The following is a 12,454-nucleotide window of genomic DNA, read 5'->3' as shown; positions in this document are numbered from 1 at the left end:
AAAAAAGAGCTCCCTTCAGCAATTAGAGGCAGGTCCCTGGGCCATGGCAGCCTTGAATAGCCGAGCACCCAGCTAAGCCCTGCCCACCTCAGCAGACACCCAGGCAACCCTGAGACACACGAGCAAACCCAGCCAAGATCAGCAGGGCCGCCCAGCCCATCTCAGCATCAGTCAACCTCCAGCTTCATGAGAGAACCAGGCTGAGGCCTGCAGAGAGCAGCCAACCTCCAGCTGACCCCGACATGCAGCAGTGAGCCCAACTGAGGTCAGCAGAACTGTCAACCAAGTTCAGCCCAAGTTAGTCAATCCCGGCCAACCTGCAGATTCATTATCAACAACATCAAGCTACTCGTCAAGCTGGACAAGGCCTGGGTCCCCCTGGCAATGCACTGGAGCAGAGATGTTTTTTTTCAACAAATGGTGCTGAAACAACTAGACAGTTACATGCAAAAGAAAGGAAGGAAGGGAGGGAGGGTTGGAGAGACGGAGGGAGGGACTGAGAGGGAAAGAAAGAAAGATCTAAACACAGACCTTTCACCCTTCACAAAAATTAACTCAAAATGGATCATAGACTTAAATGTGAAATGTAAAATTATAAAGCTCCTACAAGATAATATAGAGAAAAACCTAGATGACTTTGGGTATAGTGATGACCTTTTAGATACAACATCAAAAGCAAAACCCATGAAAGAAATTATTGATAAGCTAGACTTTATTAAAATTAAAAACTTCTGCTCTGTAAAAGACAGTATCAAGAGAATGAGAGAGGGACTTCCCTGGTGGTCCAGTGGTTAAGAATCCACCTTCCAATGCAGGGGATGCAGGTTCGATCCCTGGTCAGGGAACTAAGATCCCACATGCCGCGGGGCAACTAAGCCCACACGTCGCAACTACTGAGCCCGTGCACCACAACTAGAAAGCCCGTGTGCCTCAAACTACAGAGCGCATGCACTCTGGAGCCCCCACGCCACATGGAGAGAAGCACTTGCACCACAATGAAAGATCCCACGTGCTGCTACAAAGACCCAACGCAGCCAAAAATAAATAAATAAAATAAAAACAGAGAGAACGAAAAGATAAGCCACAGACTGGGAGAAAATAATTGCAAACGATATATCTGACTAAGTACTATTATCTAAAATATACAAAGAGGGCTTCCCCGGTGGCGCAGTGGTTGAGAGTCCGCCTGCCGATGCAGGGGACACGGGTTCGTGCCCCAGTCCAGGAAGATCCCACATGCCGCGGAGCAGCTGGGCCCGTAAGCCACGGCCGCTGGGCCTGCGCGTCCGGAGCCTGTGCTCCGCAACGGGAGAGGCCACAACAGTGAGAGACCCGCGTACTGCAAAAAAATAAAAAATAAAAAATAAAATAAAATAAAATATACAAAGAAATCTTAAAACTCAACAATAAGAAAGCAAACACCATGATTTAAAAAATGGGTCAAAGACCTTAACAGACACTTCATCAAAGAAAATAGTCAAATGCAAAATAAACATGAAAAGATACTCCACATCATATGTCATCAGAGAAATGCAAATTAAAACAACGTGATACCACTACACACCTATTAGAACGGCCAGGATTTTTAGGGCAGTGAAAATACTCTATATGTTACTATAATGATGGATACAGATTATTATACATTTGTCCAGACCCACAGAATGTACAACACCAAGAGTGAACCCTAATCTATACTATGGAATTGGGGTGATAACAATGTATCAATGTAGGTTTATCAACTGTAACAAATGTACCATCTGATGGGGGCATGTTGATAAGGGAAAAGGCTATGCATGTGTGGGGTCAGGGGGTCATACTGGAAATCTGGATACCTTTCACTCAATTTTGCCGTGAATCTAGTCTCCTCTAGGAAATTAATTCTTTTTTTTTTTTCTTTTTTCTTTTTTTTTTGTGGTACGCGGGCCTCTCACTGCTGTGGCCTCTCCCGCTCCGGAGCACAGGCTCCGGACGCGCAGGCTCAGCGGCCATGGCTCACAGGCCCAGCCGCTCTGCGGCATATGGGATCCCCCCAGACCAGGGCACGAACCCGCGTCCCCTGCATCGGCAGGCGGACCCCCAACCACTGCGCCACCAGGGAAGCCCAGGAAATTAATTCTTAAAAAAAGAAACTGGAGGACATTATTGAAGAGCTGGAAACTGACAACTCTTTACTTGGGCTTAAAATAGGGGCTTTTAGAAAAGGATGTATCAAAGAGAAATCTAAACATACAGAACAAGTTGAGGTGATGGCTGGCATTACATGAAACATTCAGTCTTTAGAAGATTCATCAAAACACATCCAATATCAAGTACCTGCAACTGCAGCAGGCTTCAAAATGCATCAGAAGAAAAAAAGAAGAGCTTTAGACAATGCTAAAAGATGCTTTGGATGAAAATGATGATCTGTAGGGATGCATGAAGCTGCTTTCACAAGAAGCCAAAGAAGGAAAAGGGAGAGTGAGTGAACATATTAAACACAATGAAATGTTAGAGAATTCTGAAGAAAATCTGATCAAGCCTCAAGTGGCCACTTGCTACAGAGAAGCAATTGGCTGGCGTTCTTAGAAGACAAGGTGGATGGTGGGAGCTTGGAGTCAGCTGTAACGAGTGCACCAGAAAACAGGAGACTTCTTAGAAGATGAATCAAAAGTACTTTTGAAGAAACTGATTGATGCCACTCAACGAAAGGGTTATTTTAAAACACTTTAAAAGAAATAGAATGTACACTAAGTTCGTCGAAGAAGATGAAATAGCCAGTGCTCTCATATTTAAAGTCTTCAAACTAAGAAAGCTTCACTGAAGTTAGAAAAACGCAAAAAGGGAGAGGCGATAATACCAGCAGAAATTTCAAGTCCTTCCTGAATTACAGCAAGAAAAATAAACGAATGTTCGCCAAGTAATCCAATCTAGAGAGAATTTGCTGTTGAACGTTATAGGAGAATCTTTCCAAAGCAGATGGCAAGGTCAGCTGGGCTGGATACCTACAGCGTACAAGCCAAAATTCCATCAGAAGAATTCAAAAGACTCATGGGCTATGACTGAAGCCAGCTTATTTCCCATGAGAGAAAAAGCTCATGATAATGTGGCTAAGGGCTCTCTTGGCTGAAAGAAACCTTGATAATGTAAGAAAAGCATTTCATACCTCAGACAAAAAATACTGAGGAAGAACTTTAATCTTTTGAAGACCACCTTATGTCCCTGATGTTCCAAATGGACATACGGCAGAGTCCCAGAGGACCACTAGAGGGGGCTACCAGGTGAAGTACAGGACGCCTGGTTAAAGTGACAAATATCACCCCAGCCAGGTCAATATCGTCGGCCATAAATGATGCTGTGACGTGTATCTTTGATGTGATGTGATGAAAATGGCACTTTACCTCTGTGATCTTCCTCCCCCAAACCCATGACCCCTATCTAACCATGTGAAAACCATCAGACAAATCCCCTCTTAGAGGGACGTTCTACAAAATACCTCAGAACTGTCCAACAGTCATGAAAAACAAGGAAAATCTGAGAAACTGTCACAGCCAAGAGGAGCCTAAGGACATGTGATAACTAAATGTCCTGTTGGATCCTGAGTGAGATCCTGGAGGAGGAAAAGCACATTAAGTAAAAACTAAGGAAATCTGAATGAAATATGACCTTTAGTTAATAATAATGTATCAATATTGAGTCATTAATTGTAATAAAAGTACCATACAAATGTAAAAGGTCCCTACAGAGGGGCAATGGGGTGTGAGGCATATGGAGCTCTCCATACTATATTTACAATGTTTCTGTAAACCTAAAACTGTTCTAAAAAAAGTTAATTTTTTAAAAAGTCTGTGAGAATACAGGAGATTTGAACAATATTATCAAACAACCTGTCGTAATGGACATTAATAGAACTTTAAACCCCAAACTGCAAATTACACATTTTTTTCAAGTGCACATGGAATGTTTGTCAATGTCTACTGTACGCTGGACCATAAAGTGATTCTCAACAAACTTGAAAGGAAAAGGATTGAAATTATACAGCGTTATGTTAGAGGATGTTCTTTGAACACAGTAGAAAGAAATTAGCAGTCAATTACATAAGATCTCTCTCAAATCTCCAAATATTTAGAAATTAAAGAGCAATCTTCACAGTATTCCATGTGTCAAAGAAGAAATCACAAGGAAAATAAGAAAATATTTTGATATAAGTGGAAATTAAAACCTAACACAACAAAATTTATCCTGGCCTTTGGCTTCTCCATCTATGATTGATGATGTGATTGGGACCTCATCCAGTCCCACGACTTTAAATTCCATATCTAAGCTGCTGAATCCCAAATTTATATCTCCAGCCCAGCCTCCGCCCAGAACTCACATATCAAATTATTTGATGTCTCCTAGATGCTTGAAGGGCATCTCAAACCCAATATGGCTAGGAGAGCTCTTAATTGTCCTCCCTACAGCTTCTCATTTCACCACCATCCATCCGGTCCCTTGGCCCCAAACCTACGAGTCATCTCTCTCCTTCCCACCTCCCCACACTTCCTATCTCTCTCCAAGTTCTTCTTATTCTACCTCCGAACAGATCTCGAATCTACCCACTTCTCTCCATATCCCTCACTGTATGTCTCAGGGCCTGGGACAAAGTAGATGTTCAATAAACAAAACTTGGGGTGGAGGATGAACCCCTCTTTCCCAGGTCAGGGGACTTGGAAAGCTAAATTAGAAACCAGAAGGTTGCTTAGGCTGGTTTGATGGTCTTTTTCAGCAGAGTGTGGGAAAACCTGACGGCTTCACCCTGTTGTCTAGTTTGCTCCTGACTTCATGCGTCCCTCCCTTGAACTTGATTCACTTCCATCCTCTAGCAAGTAGGTGACACTTACTTGAGTTGGCTGAATGGATGAGTCTCTGAAAGCCGTCTGGTCCCTGCCCGTTGAGCTCCGTGTTCTGCCTCTTTCCTGTTAATAGTCTTTCCTCACGCCACCCGGGTGCAGCATGGTTAGTTAACGCTCAGCTTTCTTGGGTTTCAACACATTATAATCTCATGGCCCAACCCTAGTAGGATGCTGCTCAACCTTCTAAGCCCAAAGTTACAAGTATTTCTTACAGTAAGTCACTTATTTCAACCATTATACTTTGATTCTTTTAAATTTCATTCTAAAGATAACATTCATCTAAGTGTATGAGTTTGCTAAGGCTGTCATAACAAGTCACAGAGACCGGCTGGCCTAAACCACCTAAATTTATTTTCTCATAATCCTGGAGGTAGAAGTCCAAGCTCAAGTCAGCAGGGCTGGTTTCTTCTGAGGCCTCTCTCCTTGGCTTGTAGATGGCCGTCTTCACGTGGTCTTCCTTCTGTACATGTCTGTGTCCTAATCGCCTCTCTTTTAAAGATATCAGTTATATGGGATTAGGGCCCACCCTAATGGCCTCATTTTAACTTAATCACCACTTTAAAGGCCCTCTGTCCACCTACAGTCATATTCTGAGGAACTGGGGGTTAGAACATCAGCATAGGAATTGGGGAGGTGACAATTTAGCTCATAACACTATGAGTCGTTAATTCCTAGACTTTCTTTTTAGTATTGACAGCAATAATTACAGAAAAAAAGGAAATCCTTAAGCACAGCCTGAAAGACAGCTCAAGGTCTAAAGCAAGATGCGTCCCACACCCAGGTCAAAGCCGACAACATCCACATTCCCTGAACAAGTACAAATGGCGGGGTCTGCAGACAAACAGGAACTTCACTCTTACCTTGTGGGTGAAACATAGCTGCATCGTAAAATATGAATATGAAAGAATGGACAGGGCAACGAAGACTCATATAATTCCACCGTCTCCTGATTGAATTTCCACTTCTGAAAAAAATACAGGCTCCGTATTTGATAAGAGGGTTAATCTCTAGTCCAGCTGTCCTCCTGCAATGACTCGTCACCATCCAGCTCTCCACTTCAGTGACACCTCCTCCTGGAAGCCCACCCTGACCCTCTCCATTCTTAAACATCACTGTTTTATTTTCTTCAAAGCATGTAACACTCGGGAATAATCACATTTATTTACTTGATTATTTCTGGTCTCTTTTCATTAGAATAGAAGATGCAAGGGAAAGGTAGGGTCCTTGCCTCTCTTGATTCACTCCTAAATCCTTACAGCCCGGCCCATAAGACACCCTCCATCAGCGGGTGTTGAGTGCATGAAAAAATAGCTGCTACATTTATGAGTCGATTTGGCTTTAGAGTGACTTTTACAAGTTCATCTACCAAATTGTACTTCTCTGAATCAAAAACGTTGAAAATGTTTGCCTTCTTTGATGAGAGGTGTCTCGAAATTCTAGCAGGGAAGTAAAATCGAGGGGGGTGATGCGAAGGTGAAATTGAAAATTAGCAGAAGCGCCGCCCTGGAGGTGGCCACCAGGAGGCGCCACCTAATCGCCCTGAGCAGGCTGGGGAGGTGCCAATCTCAGCCCGGGCCGGCGGACCCTGGGCGTGGCCACCGCCAGTTCCAAGTTCTTCGTTCCCAAACGTGCCCCTCCTTCCCTCCAGGTACCCCGACGGAAGGAAGAGGGGCCCGGCCTGCGATGGGGTTCCCAGGAAGAAGGCTGGCTGCAAATATATTTCCCCCACAAAAGCAACTACAAAACAGAATTCCTAGGAATCAGCTTTATGACCTGTGTAAAGAAAGGCACAAAACTTTCCTGGGGACCATAAAGCTTAAATGGCGAGACAAACCATATTCCTGGATAGGAATGTAGACTCTCCCCCAAATTAAAGCAAATCCAATAAAAATCCCAATAGGTTTTTGCACACAAGTCGAAAATTCATTCTAAAATGTGTCTTGAAAAGCCAATACGTTACAATCGTCAAGAGAGTCTTTCTAAGTGTGCAGGCAAGGAAGAAATCGTAATGGAAAATCTGAGGGATTTCTATATCAAAATAGTCCATGAATGCAATCAAAAGGCAGGTGTCGAAGTGGAAAAACACCAGTGATTTCTGATGGACAGAGCTAATATTCCTAATATACAAAGAGATCTCTGTTTTTTATGAAGAGAAACACACGAGTAGAAAAACTGGGAAAGGACACAGGCAGAACCCTAAAGAGTAGGGTCAGGAGCCGCCGGCCAGGGTTGTGGGGTTTATCCTGAATGAACTGAGAAGTCAGAGGCAGGCTTGGGGAGAAGCAGGGCTTGGTTGATTTACTTTTAAAAGTGCGCCCTCTGGCGGCTGAAGCGAGAACAGATTTTTGCGGGGGCCGGGAAGGGTGGGGAGGACCCTGCAAAGGGTCGGGAGAAAGACCAGGTGAGGTGATGGCGTGGACCAAGGTGGGAGAAGCGGTCGGATATGGATAGACTTTGGACCAGGGAAGTTGCTGGTAGATTCAGTGCGGGGTGGGAGACAAATAAGAGGCACCAGGATGATCAAGATCTGGCGTTAGCTGCTAGAAGAGAGTCGTCCTCGCTCAAGTGTGGAAGACTGGGGAGGAGCAGGTATGAAAGAGGAAGTGCTTTGATGAAAGGAGTATAAACAGTCACAGCTTTTCTAAAGGGCAGGTTGTCAATATGTATCAAAATATTTCGCAAGAGGTAGGCCATTTAAACCAGCCGACCCACTTGTAGCAATGTATCTTCGGAAAATAGCAAGCTAGGAAGCAAGGAAGCACACAGCATACAAGTATCTTCATGGCTGCTTTGCTTGGAAGAGCAAAATTTTGGAATATTCTTCAATCAGTAACATATGGCACATCAAAGGATACAATTCTATACACTCATTAAACTACAATCTGTATTTGATGACATGGAAAGCTGTTCAGAACATTTTGTTAACTGAAAAAAGCCGATTAGAGAACTGCGTAATTCCATTTTTTACAGGATAAACTTTGTGAGTATATATATGCATGTAGAGGAGACCTAGAAGAATATACACCAATTGTGTATCGATACTGATAACAGAAGTTATCCTAGCAAAGCGTAATTTTGGACAAGGCTGCTGCTGTGGGTTGAATTGTGCCCTCCAAATTCATATGTTGAAGTCCTTAACCCTCAGTACCTCAGAATATGACCTTATTTGGAAATAGAGTTGTTGCAGATGTAATTAGTTAAGATGAGCTGATGAAGATGGGCCTTAATCCAATATGATAGGTGCCCTTATTAAAGGGGAAATTTGGACACGGACATACACATGGAAAACTCCATGTGAAGATGAAGGAAGAGACTGGATGATGCTTTTACACACCAAGGAACGCCAAAGATTGCCAGTTAATCAGCAGAACCCAGGGAGAGGCGTGGAGAAGATTCTCCCTCCAGACCTCAGAAGAAACCAACCACGGCACTATGAGACTATGAACTATGAAACAAAAAATTTCCATTGTTTGAGCCACTCAATTTGTGATACTTTGCTATGGCTGCCCTCGCTAACTAATACAGCTGGCTTCCTATATTGTCTGAGATTTCTCCAATACGCAAATATTTACTGCATCCTCAGAAAAACAAAATATTTCCATTTTAAATTTTAAAAAATTTTACTAGAAATTAAGTCTCATATAACGTGATGGGGTAAAAAAAAACATGATTCAAAATATATTTCAAATTCGTATACCTGTTGATGATATTTTTATTTTTTCTGAGCAGTGTTCTGAAAAATTCAGATAAAATAGTACTACTCTTTTTCAAATGATTTAAATGGAACCTACCTCCCCCCCCCCCCCCCCCCCCCCGCCACCAACTGGAGAGGCTACAGAGAGGAAGCAGCAGTAGTGGCAGAGCTGGTGGGGTTTGAACTGTATGCCCTTTGTGAAGAGTAGTGAAGATGTTCACTGCAGCATTGTTTATAATAGTGAAAAACTGAAAGTAATCCCAACAATAACCGGCAGCAGAAAGTTATTTGAGTTATGATACCTCCAGTTCTGTGCTGTTTATTATCTCATTTATGCCTAATATTATCACTTAATCATTATTACCTATGAAATAGGTAATATTTACCCCAATTGGTAGGCAGAGACATAATGAACATGAGAACAAATGTTTTATCTTCACTAGTAATAAAAAAAAATGTTAAAGAAGAAGAACAGAACAAATCTGAAGAAAAAAGAATATTCACTTTTTTAAAAGGCAGAAATAAAGTAACTAGAAAACAGAAAAACAGAATTGATAAATCTAAGACGTTCTTTTAAAATATACATAATTAGCAAATATCTGCCACTTCAAATTTTTTGAATAAAAAATTGACAAAATGTTATATTATTAAATAGAGCTACCATATGATCCAGCAACCCTGCTCTTGAGTATACATCCAGAAAAAAATGAAAACTCTAATTTGGAAAGATACATGCACCCCAGTGTTCATAGCAGTACCATTTACAATAGCCAAGACATGGAAACAACCCAAGAGCCCATCAACAGACAACTGGCTTAAGAAGATGTGGTAGGGCTTCCCTGGTGGTGCAGTGGTTGAGAGTCCGCCTGCCGATGCAGGGGACACGGGTTCGTGCCCTGGTCCGGGAAGATCCCACATGCCGTGGAGCGCCTAGGCCCGTGAGCCATGGCCGCTGAGCCTGCGCATCCAGAGCCTGTTCTCCGCAACGGGAGAGGCCACAACAGTGAGAGGCCAGCGTACCACAAAAAAAAAAAAAAAAAAAAAGAAGAAGAAGAAGAAGATGTGGTATATATACAATGGAATGTTACTCAGCCATATAAAAGAATGAAATATTGCCATTTGCAGCAACATGGATGGACCTAGAGAATATCATGATTAGTGAAGTCAGACAGAGAAAGACAAATGCTATATATCACTTATATGTGGAATCTAAAAGATAATACAAATGAATCTATATGCAAAACAGAAACAGACTCACAGATGTAGAAAACAAACTTATGCTTACCGAAGTGGTGGCGGGGGGCAAATTAGGAGTATAGGATTAACAGATTAAAAACTACTCTACATAAAATAGATAAGCAACAAGGATTTACTGTATAGCACAGGAAAATATATTCAATATCTTGTAATAACCTATAATGGAATATAATCAGAAAAAATAACTGAAGCACTGTGCTGTACACCTGAAACTAACATAATATTGTAAATCAACTATACTTCAATTTAAAAAATTATAATGTTGAGGTATATGTTTTTACTTATCAAATTAAAGGACACATGTTAAATGACTTCACCAAAGGTAGTATAGCCACTTCTCACAAATATGGCTGATGATAAACTGAAAAAAAAATTCTGGTGAGGACCACAGCAATGTTTGAAAAAAAAAGTCTATGAGATGAGACAAAGATTTACACACAAAGAGGTTCATGAATATGAGACAATTTTTAATCATGCCAGATGTATTTGTTTTATATTGCTGCTGTAACATATTATCATAAATTTAGTGCAACACAGCTTCCTCCTCTCAGAGTTCTGCAGGTCAACAGTACAGGTGGGCTCTGCTGTTTCCTCTGTGCCTAGCCTCACAAGGTCAAAAGCAAGGTTCCAGTCAGCTTGGGCTCCTTATCTGGAGGCTCTGGAGGGGGATGTGCTCCCAGGCTCACTCAGGTTGTTGGCAGAACTCAGTTCTGTGTGGGTGTAGGACGGAGGTCTCCGTTTTCTTGCTCTCAGCTGGGAGCCTCTCTCCTGGCTGTAAGGGCACCTGTTTCCCTGACAACACCTCCCCCCGGCCCACATCATCTTCAAACCAGCAACGCCGCATCCAGCCCTTCTCATAGTTCAAATCTCTCTCCATCCTCCTTCTGCCACATCTTTCTCACTCTAACCGGAGAAAGTTCTCTGCTTTTTAAGGGCTTGTGTGATTAGACTGGGCTTGCACAGATAATCCACGATAATCTCCCTATTTTAAGGTTCATAACCTTAATTACATCTGCAAAGTTCCTTTCACCATGCAAGGTAACAAATTCACAGGGTCCAGAAATCAGGATCTGGGGAGCGGGGGTGTGTGGGTATTCTGCCTACCACGTGAGAAAACGCTGAAATTATTTTTAAAAGAAAAAAGGATATTAATCAGGGTTTCTCGACCTTGGCACTATTGACATTTTACACTGGATAATTTTTTGTCTTGTGCATTAAAGGATGCTCAGCTGTATCTCTTGCTTCTCTGCCCACTAGAGGCTGGTAGCACCTACTCTGCCCCCTCCTCCTCCCCCACTGTGACAACTGAAAATGTCACCAAACATTGCTAAGTGTTCCCTGAGGGTCAAAATTGCCCTCAGTTGAGAACACACACACACACACACACACAGGCATACACACAAAATGTGGTTCCAGTTTTGTAAAAAAAAAACACAGCACAAGCATACTCACACACAGAGAGTAAGAAATATTGGAGAAAAAATAACAGAACACTAACAGTGGTTATTGTGGGTTTTGTCATAATAGTTGTTTTGTTTCTTTATGCTTTTCTCTGCTTTTCAAGTTTGAATAACTATTACTTTTAAGCATTATTTTACTAAGCAGTTTCTCCCCAAATAGGTTTCCAAACATGAAATCTGTGTCTTTATTCTTAGGAGAAGTCCTATATGCCATTTCACTGTTCTTGTGAGGTACTGCTGAATTTTTGTATCTCTATTCATAACTAACTTATGTTTTTCTCTTTTATTTATCAGATTTTTGTATCAGAAGACATAAACTGTACCTGAAACTAATCAAAGCATCAGTAGAATTAACTATTGCTTTAGTTGGAAAGAATTATCCAGTTAAGTGGTCTGGCTGCTCAGAACCATTTTTTGAGATAATTGCTTGAGAACTTTTTCCAGTAGCTTCCTTTATTATAGGGCATTGTGATCTTCTACTTTTTTTTTTTTTTTTTTAATTTTTGGCTGCGTTGGGTCTTTGTTGCTGTGCACGGGCTTTCTCTAGTTGCGGTGAGCAGGGTCTACTCTTCGTTGTGGTGCACGGGCTTCTCATTGCAGTGGCTTCTCTTGTTGTGGAGCACCCGCTCTAGGGGTGCGGGCTCAGTAGTTGTGGTATGTAGGCTCTAGAGTGCAGGCTTAGTAGTTGTGGCTCACAGGCTTAGTTGCTCCACGGCATGTGGGATCTTCCCGGACCAGGGTTCAAACCCGTGTCTCCTGCACTGGCAGGCGGATTCTTGACCACTGCGCCACCAGGGAAGTCCCCTTCTACTTCTTGAGTCCGTTTGGCCACTTATACTTCTCCATAAAATCATCACTTCAGAATATATATATTAGATATGATTGTATATAAAATACATTATGATTTGTAATATCCACCTTGTCTATAGTTACATCTTCTTTCTATAGGATATAGAAATGTATTAATATTTTCTCTCTTATTTATTAATTAGATTTTCCAGAGATTTGTCTCTTTCTACTGATAGTTTTCAGCAGAACGCTCTCTTTGATATACTTAGCGGGTATAGCCATTATGGAAAACAGTATGAAGGTGCCTCAAAAAATTAAAAATAGAACTACCATGTGATCTGGCAATTCCGCTACTGGGGATCTAGCCAAAGGAAATGAAATCA

Source organism: Aethalodelphis obliquidens, unplaced genomic scaffold (genome assembly GCF_003676395.1).
Source record: "Aethalodelphis obliquidens isolate GAN/ISIS:26980383/991018 unplaced genomic scaffold, ASM367639v1 scaffold2, whole genome shotgun sequence".
In the NCBI taxonomy this organism is placed as follows: Eukaryota; Metazoa; Chordata; class Mammalia; order Artiodactyla; family Delphinidae; genus Aethalodelphis; species Aethalodelphis obliquidens.
Note: the sequence above shows the minus strand (reverse complement) of the source record.